Here is a 15,394-nt window from a genome sequence, read left to right on the forward strand (position 1 = left end):
CGGCATTTTCTGGCTATTGTCTTCCTTTTTTCTGTAACTCGCGCGATAAGTTTAAGTTGTTTCAGTTGAAAGTTTTAGCGTTGTAACAATTGGAGACTCTTGCATGGATAGGTGACTTATTTGATAATGAAATTTTACTGATTTGTTTTCCGAACATTTTTTATATTACTATTTAGATTTTGCGTTAAGAAGCTTAGGCTTTTAGAAGCCGATTGCAGCAGCAGTGAAGAAGAATAATTTACTATTACTGTTAACAAACAAACAAACAAAGAAGAAGAATTACATTCCCACGACAGTCGGTTCTTCGTTACTGGAACGATCCAGATGTATGTCTGGTCCAGGACTGTCACTCCAGCAGCATTCCCACATACATATTGGGAAATGTTTATGCTACTACAACAAACAACAACAAGAAGAATTACAAGACATATAACAACAAACAATAACAAGATTTTGGTTTTTTAGCATAAAAGCAAAGCAATTGAGGAAAATAAGAAGTGAATGGTTTCAGAATTTTTGCTGGTTGCAGGAAGAAGGCGGAAAGGCAGGTGCTTGTAGTTCGTGTGGGAAGGCACTTGGTAACCACTTTGCACACTTAAAAAACGTTCTAAAATGGCGTCGCATATTCAAAAAGTAGAAAACAAAAACAAACCAACTGCGTTGGAATACTTCTTAATTTTTCTTAGTTTTTTTATATTTATTTATTTTATTCTATTGAACTTGATTTTTACTAGGTTAAAGTAAATTTAGGTAACTTTTTTAGGTTGCAAAAATTGTAACTTTTAAATTCTGTTGAAGAAATGTTTGACGAGTGGCAATCCTGTGTATCAGCCTGTGCAATAACGGTCGGTGCAATCAGATCATGTCCTAGAGAGGCTCTCAATGCACTGACACACGTTATTCCAATAGACCTACATATAAAGAAGACGGCAACCATGAGTGCATTTAGGTTAAATGAAGCGGGTCGCTGGAAAGAAAAAACTTATGGTCACGCTAGTCTATTATTGCGACAAACTCAGTTAACCTAGGTGAGGACTGACTACATCGTCCCGATAGTAACGTTCAATAGGAATTTTGCCACTCTCTTTCCATCTAAAAAAGAATGGAATAAGGGATTCTCTCTAAACAACTTCGATACCACAGTCTATACAGATGGCAGTAAAATGGATTGTGGTGTCGGAGCTGGTATATATTCTCAGAGACTTGGAATTGAAAAATCTGTGCGTCTCCCTAATACCAGTAGCGTCTTCCAAGCGGAAGTACTAGCAATTGGGGAAGCCTGTAAGTTACTAATCGCAGATTTCTCTTTTAAGGGCAATATCGCTGTATAGTAAAGTAGGAATAGCCTCACCAACTTGAGTAAAAACCATAGAGTAACCTTAATTTGGGTCCCGGGACACCGGAACATAGAAGGTAACGAAAAAGCTGATGAACTGGCAAGAGGGGGATCTGCCATGAATAGCGCTCTTGCAGTACCAGTACCCACTCCACTAGGTGCGGTCAAGAATGCAATTTCCCTAAAATACCTCCGAATCGCGGATGGTAGATGGAGAGACCAAACGACATGCAAAATTAGCATAACGTCATGGCCTACCTACAGCCTAAAACAATCGCCGACATTAATAAGCATGAAGCGACGGGACGCCTGGAGACTAACGGCAGTCATAACTGGCTTTTGGTCTGTGGGAGAACAAACAGCCAAAATGGGCATCCCTCACAACACATACTGTCACAGTTGCAAACAACCGGAAGAAAAAGAAACAATCTTCCATTTCCTCTGTGAATGCCCTGCCCTATGGAAGGACAGAATGTTAACCCTGGGCAAACCGCTGTTCGAGAGTCTCGAGCAGCTGTCTGGCTTAGACGTCAACAACCTAATAAGGTTCCTAAACCGCACAGACTGGATATAGTCCTGCTGTAAATAACTGTTAAACAATTTGGTAACGAGGATGTGACAACAAAATGGTGCGGAAGCGCTAGTTGGATTCTGGATGAATCACCACTCTAACCAACCAACCAACCAACCAATCCTGTGTTCTACCCAATCAGGCTATTGCGGTTATGCCAGCATCAGATTGAGCCAAAGCTCAGTTTTGGAAGCACAGAAAAATTCTACAGTCAACAACATCACTCGAAAGAAACAGAACTCAAAGCGTGTTGTCCGAGCACGAGTAACTCGGTGCCACTCTGCCTTTTCCGTCTTATCTGAACACAGTCTAATAAGAATTGTCTCGCTAGTGGCGAGTCTGGCTCGATAACTTTAACGTTGCTTTCACATAGCCAGAAAGCGATAAAATCCCTCACAAAACTGTCGACATTCTACAGGGTGCCATGAAATACCGCACATCTCTTAACGAGATGGTTCAGTCATTTTACCTAAAGGTAACATGGGTATCTGGCTATTGTGACATTGAGGGTAACTGTAGGACCGAAGAATTAGTTAGACTCTTGACTAATGGGTACACAGAAAATGACATAGGCATATCAAAACAGACATGTAAGCTACTTATCTTAAATTGTAAGCGAATATGCAACCAGCTGCGGATTCGTCCGACAATTGTGGCCATTCCCAGCTAAACGCACGGAATCTCTGTTCAGCCAAAATAAGTATACTCGTATTCGTAGCACCCTGATTTCAGTTATAACAGAGCACAGAGCTGTTGATGTAATTGAGAAAATTGACGAGACTTAGGTTGGCGCATTGCCTAGGCTGCACCCAGTCAGCTTAATTGTCTGACTGTCAAGCCCGGACATTTGCAGAGAAAGTGCTCAACAGTTTTCCTCTTTGAAAGGTCACCATAGGTTCTGCAATGGGGATTAAATGGTAAACCTAGCTTTTCTGCGTAAGTGCCAATCGTCCAATTACCGGTAAGCACAGCTACAGAAATTGAATGCCATGAAGTCCCCAGGACTATCTACGTCCTGCATCTATTGTACTGTGGCTATAGAATTTTTGAAATACCACACGAAGAAATGGAGCTCCATCTGTGATTACCTAAAAAATAAATTGTGCAATTCCCCTTTAACAACAGTCAGGAGGATGCCGATGACCCGGTAGGATACCCCTGACACCAATTCAGAGAAATGTTACCTGCACACCTTAGATATTTGATCTGCTCCTTGTAGGAGTTGCCCTATCCTTAACCTCATAGAACGGGTTAGGTATGGGTTCTGAGGCCAACTTCTTTGGCCCATTCTGCCACTCTCTTCTGCAGCCATCGAAGTCACGGTTAGTAAATGGGTTACTACAACTCACAAGTGAGCTTGGGAGGCAGCTGGTTGGACTGATGACGGGCCACTTTTTATGGGTGAAGCACATGGAAAAGATAGGCATCTCAGACAGTGCACTCTGCCCAGCTTGTGAAGGGGAGGATGAGACGGCGGAACACTTCCTGTGCGTCTGCCCCGCCTTCGCTCGAATCAGGCTTGAGATCTTTGGCACTGACGTGTTAAGAAGCGACCATCTTGGCTCCTTGGCACCACAAGATCTACTCCGATTTCTTCAGAGGTCGGGTAGATTCAAAGAAAATTAAAAGGGAATCCGAGCGCAGTTCAATGGACTTAATTGTGTCTGAGTGCTGTACTTGTTAGTTGTCCCGACAAAAATGAAAAACTTAAAAGAAAACTTATGGGCTGACATCAAAAAATAATTTAATAAAAAAGGCGTTCTTTTAAGTTTTTTTTTTTCGATACAAGAAAGTACTCGTATTAGATTATTCAGACAAATTTCATATAATATAATTTAAATTTTTGCAGTAAATTTTCATTGTAAAATATTGCAAATTGAGCGAGTGACAGTAAATTTCAGAAGACACCACGAAAAAAAAGGAATTTTGCTGTGCGTATCATAACTCATAACAGAATAATTTGAAGTAAAAAAATTAAAATGCATTTGTTAAAGATGAAGTTTTCTGAGGTATTCATAAGAGGATTTTTTTGCCGATTTTCGCAGTTTTCGTAGCCAAACTTGGAAGCCAAAAGACTGATTTTCGCTAAGGAAAAGGCAAATTTATCGTCGAAGGGTTAATAATTATTAAAAAAAAGGCATATTTGAGGAAGGACTATGCAAAATTTCAAAACAACTTAGACTTTGAGTTATGGACTTTAAAAAAATAATAAGTTCAAAGAACTTTAAAGTCGAAGAGGTATAGAAATCCCGCCTTAAGCTATGGACGCTCGAATATCCATAATTTTGCCACTTTTACTCTGATGGACTTGAAATTTTTACGCAATATTTCTGAAATATTATCAAAGAAAAAAAAATATATTTTTAAATACCTTAGCCCCATCATCATGTTTCGACTTGACTTTAGCAAAATTAAGAAAAAAAACAAATTTATAATTGTAAAAGTTATCGCTGTTTTTGTGGAGTCCGTTTCTCCAGAAGTCCCTTGCGGTGTTCATCACAAGTCCTTGGAAGTCATCTAAAATCAATCGGACAAGAAAAATTAGTTTTATTAATAGACTAGCAAACCCGGCCCGCTTCGCTGGGCAAAGACACGGCGGGTCCACGTTTTGGCATATATTTCGAGACCCTAGTCATCAATAGGTATGAAAATTACCCCGTATTAAAGCACTTATCAACAGCTTTCATTTGATACCCATATTGTACATATACAACCAAAGGTTACCCGAGTCCACGTTTTGACCTATATCTCGAGACCCCAGTCACGGAGCGGCATGAAAAATACTCTGTACTAAAGCATGCACCAACAGCTTCAATTTGATATCCATATTGTACAAACACATTCTAGGGTCCACGTTTTGGTCTCTATCTCGAGACCCTAGTCACGGAGCGGCATGAAAAATACTCTGAACTACAGCAGTCACCAACAGCTTCCATTTGATACCCATATTGTATATACACATCCGAAGGTTACCCGGGTCCACGTTTTGACCTATAGCTCGAGACCCTTTTTTTTAATAAGAAGTATCCTATTTTACTTCTAGCACCTCCAAAAACATGTGTACAAAGTTTCATAATAATCGGTTAAGTAGTTTTGGCGTGAAAGCGTAACAAACAAACTTATATTCACATTTATAATATTAGTAGGGATAATCTTGTGCTGATTGAAGCTTTTTTTCAAAATTAACAATATGGTGGCCTCAGGAAATATTTTCCACATTCTCGAGAAAAAAACGACAATTAATTGTTTCAAAAAATCGAAATTTTTGAAAAAAGTCTTTCGATCAGGCTCGAGTTTTTTATGTTTTTCAAAAGCAGTATAAATTGTATTGAAATCTACTGAGCGGTTTTTAAATTACAGTGATCACCAGCTCACAAAACATAGTTTTCCCAAAAATGCATTTAAAGTTTTGCTATCGATTGCCGATTTGCCCGAGCGCTCTTTGTTAATTGTTGAATAACTCGAAAAGTATTTGTCGGATTCACTTAAAATTTTCACACAATATTTTTGAGATATTATTATTTAAGAAAATGCTACAAAAATTTATTTTTTTGAAAATTCTAACTACCGCTAACCCCTCAAGATGAAACAGCTTTTTTTCTTATAAAATGTTAAAAGTTTTGTTATTATAAATAAATTTATAAATTTATGGGATCCTGTTTATTTGATGGTATCCTGTTTCCTTGTAGCAAAACAAATCTGCCTTAAGAAGAAGCGTAACATTTCTATGTAAACATTGGAGTTTACCCCTATCGCTTCCTTTCTTCTATTTCTGCATTTTATATAAACACGAAAACTCAAGAGCCTGCGTTTTTATTTATTACCTGAAATTTTTAAATAATAACAAAATACGGCCAACCCATTCATTCACTTCACATTCACAGGTCTGCAGTCATTTCTATTGTTTGGAAAAATTTGTTAATCTTGCATTTTGTCAATTGCAATACAACTTCACGTTCCGTACATTTAATTTGGGTTACCCTTGCCACAGAATTTATTTACTGCCTTTCTCCCAAGACAATGCTGGAGGCAGCATAGAAAAACAGGATATGAGAACTAAAAATTATTATACCCAGTGCATATATTTGAGGAAATTTTTGAAAGTTGTAAAATATTTTTGGTTAGAAATATAATGGAATTAGTTGCTATTTTAACTTCTGTAAATCTCACTGTTCCTCGTCAACAAATATGGCCTGAAAAGACGTCTAGTGAAATTTTCCGGCAAATAATTCTCTAGGGCATTTTGAATCTCTAGCAGCGCCCCAATTATCAATTATTGTAAATTTTGAGATTTTACTATACGGGTCTAGTAATTTTATTGGATTCATTGTGATACGGAAATCGCTGTGGCGCAGATGTAAATATGGATAACTTGAAATTAGTTTGCCTGCACCAAAAATGGCTTCGGCTATAAAATTATAAAAGCACCCCATAGTGATAAGTATTGACTATTTTTTTATATATATTTTTTGTTTTTAATTACGTGTTTTATTGATTCTTGAAAGTTTCAACAAACTTTTCAGTCAGAATAGCGAGACTTAAGCGACGAACACTCTAGTGTTCTTAAAAACTTTGAGTTCATTTCCATGGTGCTGGATCATTGTACACCCTCACAAGGATCGAGTGGTGCTTTTTGCATGCATATATTCCCTCAAAATAGGAGTGGATTTTTGGATATTTCCTCAAGGTAGGATATGCAACATTTGGAGACAGGGCATGGCAAATATGTTTGCGGATGGCTCGAAGTTGGACGGAAGAGCTGGTGGGGGAGTATTCTGCGAGGAGAAATTAGTCCGGGAGTGTTTGACTTCTCTATCGATTGCATCCGAATACTTCAATATTAGGCTCATTTGAGATCCCGGACACAGCGACACAGAGGGAAACTGCTGGGCTGGTAAGCTGGGTAGGGTCCTCTGGGTAGGAACCCCTCGAGACGGTCTCATAATAGCGAAAGGATTGTAGTACTCTTGAGAACCTGTGGTCTTCTTCCAAAAAGATGGGCCTCACATCAACTAAGCTAGCGCCGGACTGGTGCGCAAACGTGCAAAGTCGCGAGATCATTCTGGCCACGGGTAGCTCGGGGACGCTCGAGTGAACTTCTAAGGCTAACAAAGCTACAGCTCTTGAGTATGGTAGGTATCCTTACCGGACTTTATCAGCTAGGTGTTCATGCTGAGAGGCTTGGGATTGCTTCAAATCATTTTTGCAGTAGTTATGTGGAGTGGAATCATCTCAGCACCTTCTTCTCAGCTGCCTTGCTTTCGTCGGGCAAAGATTAAGACATCTGGGCTTTCATTTTTTTGCCACACCTGCGCCTATTGCGGGCTTAAACAACACACACCTGGTAAAATTCATCAGTCGCTTAAGCGAATTACGAACGTAATTAGTCACTGTTGTTCGTCAACCTCCAATCCAGGCGCTTTCTTCCTATTTCCACCTGTTTTGGTTCTCTTCCTTCTGCCTGTTTGTCCTATTTCACTGACTGGAAAAGTCTACAGTGAGCTATAAATTAGTTTCTGAGCAGGATTTGCTCTCTAAAGCAAGGGCTCTGCGATCCAATTTGATCATAACATTTATTCTTCATAAGTTCTTAAGATTAGACAAATGGTGTTGTTATATCCTTGTTTTGTTGAAACTTTCAGGTGAAGTTTCCTTCCAAGAGGAACTGTGGAATATACAAAATAAGTAGCGAAGATTCAATCTTCATCTATAGGGATGGGTTCAACAACCCACACTCATTTATGCATTGGCTATAAGAACTGTGACGCTGATTTTTGCCGCCTGTGCAACAGCTAATAAAGCGTTGAAAGTCTGTGCGGCAGGTCCTTGTTCCTGGCACTCTTTTTTTTTTTTAATTTTGTCAATTTAGTTTCGTTTCAGTTTTTTTGTTGTGTGTAATTATTTCCTTTCAATACATTTCCTCCCCGATGCCGACCTCCTTGCAGGCGCTGGCTTGTTGTAGTTGTTGCTCGTTCAAGAAGAAAGAAAGTGGCAACCGTGGGAACAGCAACTTGTGCAACAAAGCATTAGAGAGTTTAATGAAACGGCGAAGATGATGCACATGTGCAGCCAAGCCAAAAAAAAGGAAAAAATTAATATCAAAACAACAACAGAAACTGAAATAAAAGGAAATATAAAGAAACAAAAAAAAATCGAAATTTTAAAAATGGATCGATCGATGTTAATAGCTGCGCCCGCGCACAGATTATGAACGATCGATTTAGGGGTTGGAGCTGAGACACCGAATATTTATGGCTGTTGTTTTATATGGAGTAACATAGCCTAGAATGGTGGCTAGTATGTTAGGATGCGTGTGTATGTTTTGCACGTCTGTTGCACCGGCTTCAAGTAACCAACATCCATCCAACAACAACGACACGACCCGGTGCGGTGATAGCGTTGTTGTCGTGATTTAGGCACTTTTTTGGGTAGAGGCATTTAATTTGTTGAATGGTTTCAAATTTCATTGGAAAAAATGTCGAGAGCGAGGCACTCACTCGATTCGACTCGTCTCGACTCATTGCCGAGTAGCGAAGAGGATGCAAAGGTATTGTAGCACACATACAGATACAGTTAAACATTACGGTGAGCGCTCGTACACATCTACAATTAGTTTACTGTAGGTAAGTAAGTCTGTATGTCCGTCTGTATGTTTGTACATATATTTGTATGTGCATAAGTCTGTCGCTGGGGTAATCAAGTGAGGCGAGCAAGAATCTCAGGAATGCGTGCCTTTTATTGTTAATTAAGTAGGTGCAGTCGTTGGCGCAGGAGGCAAACGAAACGCGGTCGCGCGCGCGTAAAAGATGCACACACACTCGCATACACACAGATTCATTGTTACTCTCCCAAGCGCAAAAGTTTGAAAGATACTAAAGGGTGCTCCGAATTCAAGCTTATTCTTTAATCAAATGTTATTCACACACTGACAGCTGAAAATCTTTACTATCACTCAGCTTCATACACAAGGAGCGAAATGGGTTGCCTGTTTCAACTTATTTCAAAAGAGAATGCAGGGCTGCCCAAGTTTCGCGTTTATAGAAAAATGTTGTAGACCGTTTGACACGTTCGCTAACAAGCGTCACATATACGTGTCAGCTGGGGTTTCACATAGGACCGTCGACACAAATATGTGGCCCTGGTTAAACTTAATACAATTGTAACTCCATTCGCCACCGTCTGCGGGAGCGGGGCGTGACATGCAGATGGCTAGATGGTTTATAAGAAGATCTCGCACACTTTTGTATAATTTTGTAAGCAACAAGACCTGGACCTTCTACATATTGATGAGCAGGGCTACGAACTAGTGAGCACCTCAAGCTAATACTCATTGTGCGAAAAAATTAGCTAAAGGTTGAAATGCCGTATAAAACACTACAAACAATAAAAATAAATAATTGGCGCAAACACTTCTGTTCAATGTTTGGCCGAGCTCCTCCTCCTATTTGCAGCGTTCGTCTTGTTGTTGTTCCACAAATAAAGGGACCCCAGGCTTCAAGCCGACTATGAACGGCAAATGGTTTTTTATGAGGAGCTTTTTCATGACAGAAATATACTCGTGGATTTGATTCGAACTTGGGCACTTCCGAATAGTAGTGACGCTACGGTGACCGCGAACCATGACCAACGGAAAAACGAAAAAGGATGCCTGAATGAAGGCATCTTTGGGTATTAGTGGGACAAGCACACATTCAATATTTTATGAACATTTTGTCGTCAAGAGTATTTGGTTTTGTTGGAAACCACATCATTTTATAATTGCCCTAAAAAGGACTCACGTCCCTTGGTGAAATAAATGTTGAAGAATTTCAGCCGCGGTGGATCATAGTTCGTCTATGACATCGTAACAGGCGACAAATCTTGGTTCTACGCATATAAATTGTAAACAAAACAGTAATCGACAGTTTGGGTGTTCCAACACGAGCTTAATCCAACAAAAGTTAATCGCAGAGAAAGCAACTCAAAGCAAATGGTGGACTGGTTTTTCGGAAAATCTTATCACGCCGAAACTGTCATCATCAGAAACTTATTATTATTATTACCATATTTCTATTTATTAAAATATAATTAAAATTATAGATTAATCTAATATAAAAGCCAGGGCTATCGGCTTAATCAAGTGATAGTAAATGTAAGTAAAAAAAAAATTGTAGGACTAAATAAGTTGAAATAAATTTATAAAAAAATTTATAATAGTCAATTCTGAGTGCTACACAACCATTTGTTTGCCAGAAGTTTTCGGAGAATTAAGGAAAACGAACTACCAAAGACGAATCATTCCTTACCAATCCAATTTGAGCTCGCACGTATCGGCTAGCCTAAGAAAGTTTTTGAGCGCTCAAAAGATCGAAGTAATGAGTGAGTCGCATTGAAGCCGTAATTTGGTATCTAATTATTTCTTTTTGTTTCCAAACCTCAAAAATAGAATGCGAGGCCAACGTTTTTCAACGCCTGAGTTTTTCAAGAGGCTGTCGAAGCCTTTAAGCAGCTCGCTTGGGAGGTATCCACTTCTGAGTGGTAAAAGTGCTTTAAAAATTGGTTCAAGCGAATGCAGAAGTGATGAATATTGAGTTCCAAGGAATATGTTTTGAAAGAGAACAAAGCCATTTAAATTTTTATTTTAATTTTTACATTTTACTTTATGTCAAATTATTAGGCGCAAAATATAAATGAAAAATAGTTTAAAAAAACTATTAAAAAACACGCTTTTATTGCTAATCGAATTAAAAAGTAGAAAATAAATTTTAATGACAAAGGGACCTATAATGAAGTAATAGCAAATCGAACGATCAGTCATAGTCAACTACCTCAGAACAGAATTATAACAAAAATTAAGATACAAATAGAGTAATTCAAATTAGAGTTAAAAGCGTGGGATGCATTTTGTTTCACTTTCATAAACCTCTGTACATAGGTAGTTGCCAATAGAATGATTGTAATATTTACTATATCAAGCATCCCACGCTTTTAACTCTAATTTGAATTACTCTATTTGTATCTTAATTTTTGTTATAATTCTGTTCTGAGGTAGTTGACTATGACTGATCGTTCGATTTGCTATTACTTCATTATAGGTCCCTTTGTCATTAAAATTTATTTTCTACTTTTTAGTTCGATTAGCAAAAAAGCGTGTTTTTTAGTTTTTTTAAACTATTTTTTATTTTCTACTTTTTAGTTCGATTAGCAAAAAAGCGTGTTTTTTAGTTTTTTTTTTAACTGTTTTTAATTTTTAGTATATGTAGGTGTTTACGAGTAATATACTATTACACAATCGCACACTAAATACTAACCTCAATGGTGGTGTAGAAACTAAAAATTCCCAACTTTTGTTTAAAAAATACCCAATTCATGTTTCTACCGGTGTGGCAATATTGGCAAATATTGGCAAATGTCATTCAGCTTATTCATTTTTTTTCATTTTGAGAAAAGATACTTTAGATTGTTCCACCCTGTATAACATACATTCATATGAAGGCTGCAGCACTTGAACACGCACGTCCTTAAACGAGGATAATTTTATACATAAATCTACATACAAACATTTGAATTCACTTGAGCGCAGTGCGCACAATTCATGGTTACCCCCGCGAAGTGGCCGGTTTGTGCTGCTCAACTTCACACAACATCCGCTCCGGCATTTTTTGTACAATTGAAGGCATTAAGATAACTTCCAGGAATTATCATCAGTAGAATCTTTCATCTGTGTTGTTGATTTTTATTCTCTTGTTCTTACATAAAAATGTTTGATGTATTTTATTTTTATATTATTTTCCTTTGTGGAATTTGAACAATTTCATAAACCTTCATAACTGGATGGCACAGGAAGTAACGAACTATCAATTGTGTCCAACATTTGTTGTGCCTAAAAGATCAGCAATTGAGGCATTATTTATGGTGGGAATTGATTTTTTTGCTGAGAATTGTTGAAAGGTGGTAATCAATTTTAGGTTCTCCCCATTAAAGTTTTACTAAGTAATAATTTCCCACGTCGCAGTTCAACAATAAATATTTGGGAATATGCTTATGCAGTGTTAGTTTCCTCATTTCTAAATCGGAGAGTTAGATAAAAAGTAATTTGCTATCAGTTTATAGGTGAGAGATAAAAAATTAAAATTCACTGTCCGTGAAGGGATTCTTCATTTTGAATCGCAATTTGGATCGGGATTAACAAATTGTGCTAGACGTTTCCACGTACTCCTGCTAAGTTAGGTAAGATTAATAAGGTTGTCAGCGGCCGCCGTTGTCGAATGGATTGGTGCGTGACTACCATTCGGAATTCAGAGAGAACGTAGGTTCGAATTTCGGTGAAAGACCAAAATGAAGAAAAAAAATTTTCTAATAGCGGTCGCCCTTCGACAGGCAATGGTAAACCTCCGAGTGTATTTCTGCCAAGAAAAGCTACTGAACATAAAGACGCACGCCACAAATAAAAGGAGGAGCTCAGCCAAACCCGCAAAAATGATGTACGCGTCAATGTTGAAGTAAATTGCTGATCTTCTAGTCGCCATTTTCCCTCAATGTGCCCGCTGACACCAATTGTACACACAAAGTAAAGTGCCCATTTCATGTTTCATTGAGGTCTCCCACAATGAATAATGAGCCTGATTGCATCTCAAAGCGGACAGCCGCTGCAACCAACCAACCAAAAAAGGAGGCCTTGCTCTTCCTCTGGTAACCGCAGTTCGAACCGCAACATTTTTATCCGTTGAATTGTAGGATGTGAATACGTTTCACTAGCTCGTCATCGCTGTGAAGAGCATGGCTCCCTGAACTGCGTTAATTGCCTTTGCTAAAAATATACGAAGATCCGTAAACCATTCGTGGAGCCTTTCGAATATTCGTAGAGCTGCCTCCGAACGGGAAGAAAGTTACTTGCTTCTTTTTGAACACTTCCTTTGCTGCTGCCCAGTTCTAAGCAGAACTCGTTACAATTGCCTGGGATCAGTATACTTTTCATCTCTGCAGGATATTGCTGACAAAAGTTTAAACTTTTTATTAAAACTCGCCAAGTCAAGTATCATAAACTATGTTTAACACGACTCCAACAACACTGGTAACACTACAGGCCCTTGTGGTTTATATGAGATCTATTCAGATCAGTCAGAGGTACCTACCTTAAACTTCTTTTTGATTAGAACAGTAACCCCTTACCTGATTTTGGTCGAGTTCAATAAATGAAAGTATGAAAAACTAGCTGGCTCGTCGAAAGAAGATTTGTCTATTAGCCTACCAGTATCCCCAATAGGTTATGTAAGGCTTTGTGAGTCTCTCAGTAGTTACCATTCATTGGATTCTGGATCGAAGCCCGATCTGGAGTGCAACATTGAAAGAAAGAAACTACTCTATCTCTCTGCTACGCAATATTTATAGGTATAATATTTTTGTTCAGTCTAACGCATAGAGTTTATAGACCTAAGCAGTTCTTGAACGTTAAATTAATGCTGCTTAACTTTGTTCAACTATCAAAATAAGGTTCTTCAAAACATCTCATTTTAGTTCCACACAATACGGCAGGATATAAATAGCTGCCTTAGAAACCAATCACCAGTGTCCTCTGGAAACAGCAGCTATTGAGTTTACAGTTCACGCTCAGCATCAATTTTTTCTTGCACAACAACCGCTTTCAGGATTGAGTTCGGAAAGTCAACGAAACTCGGTGATTCGAGATGGTACATTATCACTAAAATTCGTAGCGAGCTGATCAAATCACTTGCTTGGACTTTGGTTTAAGGCATTGCACGAAAATATTGACGATTTAATAGGCTTCGATAAGAGAAGGAAAAAATCAAGTTTCGTGCAGTGATTGAATCTTAATTTTTGGAAGGTTTAAAAGCAACAGAAATTTATGAGCGAATGTTGAAAGTGTATAAGGACTTTTTCCCATCAATCAGTATAATAGAAAGATGAGTTGCTCAATTTAAATATTGAAGCCTAGAAGATTGATATCAAGGGTGTCCAAAAACAGCAAAAACACCAGAAAACATAGAAATAAACAGAATATCGTATTGGAAACTCGTTAAGTGACTGTAAGAGATGTAGTAGAAGCCCTAGGCATCTCATTTTGACTATGGGGTGTGGGCTTTCAGAAAGATGTGTGCACAATGGGTGCCGCATTCGTTTACAATGAAAAAAACACATTCGAATACGACTTTCTCAGCAACATTTAGAGCGTTTTCGAAAGAATAAAGTGGATTCATCCCTATTGATGAGACTTGGGCCTACCACGCCATTTCAAAATGAAAACAAGAGGATAAAAAGTGGGTTCTTCGGCTCCGAAACGAGTTCGTGTCCAGAAATCGGCCAAGAAGGTATTAGCAAGCGGTTTTTGGGATGCGAGAGGAATTTTGTTTGTGAATTACTAGCAAACTGGTAAAACACTAAATTCTGAATATCATTGCAACCTTTTAGATCAGCTGAAGGAAAAACTTCGTGCAAAGAGACCCCGCTTGCAAAGGAAAAAAAATATTTTTCACCAGAACAATGCACCGATCAGAAGAGCATTTTGACAATGGCTAAAAACCTCGAGCTAAAGTTCGAATTGTTGGCGCATCCGTCGTATTCACCAGATTTGGCTCCCATCTGTTTCCAGAAATAAAATACTTCATACGTGCAAAGCGTTTTTCATCAACTGATGAGGTCATAAAAGCTGTGGAAGCGTATTTTTCAGGCCTTCTAGATTCGCGCTTCAGGGATGGAATTCATAAATTATGTAGAATCTCGTTGGAACGAGTGTGTGGGTGTTCAGCGAGACCTTGCTGAATAATAAAGTGTATTTCAAACTATAAAATTATGTTGTAAGCAACGACTGACGTAAATATCTATTTTTCCAATCTATTTTGATAGCTGAATATTGCCTAGCCTAGTACGGAGATCACAAATTCCTACACACCCTAACTGCAATTAGCCAAGCTTAGCCGTTTCGGGACAGCACATCAGCCATTTCATTGCCAAGAATATTCTCGTGTTTCGGCACTCATATCAGGATAACGCCAAGAAGACGGGCTAAGTTAGTAACATGCATCCTGTATTTGCTTTTGGAAGCTTATCATTTGATAACAAGCGTAGTATATGACAGAACACGGTCTTAGTTTACTAATTTTTTTTAAATATTTTTACTGTCTCATGCTCAGCAAGCAACTTCATTAAGAATTTGCTTTTTATTTGAACTCCTTCGAAACCACCAAAAGTATCTAGAATTAATTAGATCTACATTGAGCCGCCGGCGTCCGCCCTAACCAAGTGGGTTTGTGCGTGACTGCCCTGCAGTAGGGCCAGGCTTGGCAACCCACTGTGGGCACAAATAAACTAAACGATGTAAAAGGGTTTTTTTAATAGCGGTCGCCTCTCAGCAAGCAACGGCAGACCTTCAAGTGTTAGAAAATCGTTTGAAAAGTCTTTGCAAAGTTAGAGTGGCACTACTGGCACGTATCGAGGTTGTGTTTAGTTAGTAGCAGCTCTCGGAAAAACGCACACCAAGTTTCAGCCAG

This window comes from Anastrepha obliqua, chromosome 5 (assembly GCF_027943255.1).
Source record: "Anastrepha obliqua isolate idAnaObli1 chromosome 5, idAnaObli1_1.0, whole genome shotgun sequence".
NCBI lineage: Eukaryota > Metazoa > Arthropoda > Insecta > Diptera > Tephritidae > Anastrepha > Anastrepha obliqua.